Below are 1,806 nucleotides of genomic sequence, written 5' to 3'. Positions count from 1 at the left end.
GAGAGTGTTTGGTTGTGTTGCAGGAGTCAAACTGAATGATTTGATGCATAAAGTTTAATTAAACTCCCATTACTTTGCCGGGAAACATCGATTATTCCGATCTAGAAAGAGACAGAGACAGTCGATCCGCGTTATGTTAAATATTGCAAGGTTCCCGATTCCACAAAATTATAAAAAGTATACGGCTGTGTAGCAGGGATCAAAACGAGTAATTTCGTGTATAAAGTTTAATTAATATCCCATTAGTTTGCCGGGAAACATCGATTATTCCGATCTAGAAAGAGACAGAGACAGTCGATCCGCGTTATGTTAAATATTTCAAGGTTCCCGATTCCACAAAATTATAAAAAGTATACGGCTGTGTAGCGGGGATCAAAACGAGTAATTTCATGTATAAAGTTTAATTAAACTCCCAATAGTTTGCCGGGAAACATCGATTCTTCCGATCTAGAAAGAGACAGAGACAGTCGATCCGCGTTATGATAAATATTTCGAGGTTCCCGATTCCACAAAATTATAAAAAGTATACGGCTGTGTAGCGGGGATCAGAACGAGTAATTTCATGTATAAAGTTTAATTAAACTCCCAATAGTTTGCCGGGAAACATCGATTCTTCCGATCTAGAAAGAGACAGAGACAGTCGATCCGCGTTATGATAAATATTTCGAGGTTCCCGATTCCACAAAATTATAAAAAGTATACGGCTGTGTAGCGGGGATCAGAACGAGTAATTTCATGTATAAAGTTTAATTAAACTCCCAATAGTTTGCCGGGAAACATCGATTCTTCCGATCTAGAAAGAGACAGAGACAGTCGATCCGCGTTATGATAAATATTTCGAGGTTCCCGATTCCACAAAATTATAAAAAGTATACGGCTGTGTAGCGGGGATCAGAACGAGTAATTTCATGTATAAAGTTTAATTAAACTCCCAATAGTTTGCCGGGAAACATCGATTCTTCCGATCTAGAAAGAGACAGAGACAGTCGATCCGCGTTATGATAAATATTTCGAGGTTCCCGATTCCACAAAATTATAAAAAGTATACGGCTGTGTAGCGGGGATCAAAACGAGTAATTTCATGTATAAAGTTTAATTAAACTCCCAATAGTTTGCCGGGAAACATCGATTCTTCCGATCTAGAAAGAGACAGAGACAGTCGATCCGCGTTATGATAAATATTTCAAGGTTCCCGATTCCACAAAATTATAAAAAGTATACGGCTGTGTAGCGGGGATCAAAACGAGTAATTTCATGTATAAAGTTTAATTAATCTCCCAATAGTTTGCCGGGAAACATCGATTCTTCCGATCTAGAAAGAGACAGAGACAGTCGATCCGCGTTATGATAAATATTTCGAGGTTCCCGATTCCACAAATTTATAAAAAGTTTACGGCTGTGTAGCGGGGATCAGAACGAGTAATTTCATGTATAAAGTTTAATTAAACTCCCAATAGTTTTCCGGGAAACATCGATTCTTCCGATCTAGAAAGAGACAGAGACAGTCGATCCGCGTTATGATAAATATTTCGAGGTTCCCGATTCCACAAAATTATAAAAAGTATACGGCTGTGTAGCGGGGATCAGAACGAGTAATTTCATGTATAAAGTTTAATTAAACTCCCAATAGTTTGCCGGGAAACATCGATTCTTCCGATCTAGAAAGAGACAGAGACAGTCGATCCGCGTTATGATAAATATTTCAAGGTTCCCGATTCCACAAAATTATAAAAAGTATACGGCTGTGTAGCGGGGATCAGAACGAGTAATTTCATGTATAAAGTTTAATTAAACTCCCAATAGTTT

This window comes from Megalopta genalis, unplaced genomic scaffold (assembly GCF_051020955.1).
Source record: "Megalopta genalis isolate 19385.01 unplaced genomic scaffold, iyMegGena1_principal scaffold0369, whole genome shotgun sequence".
Classification (NCBI taxonomy): Eukaryota; Metazoa; Arthropoda; class Insecta; order Hymenoptera; family Halictidae; genus Megalopta; species Megalopta genalis.
The sequence above is the reverse complement of the archived record's forward strand: the minus strand, read 5'-3'. Positions refer to the sequence as shown.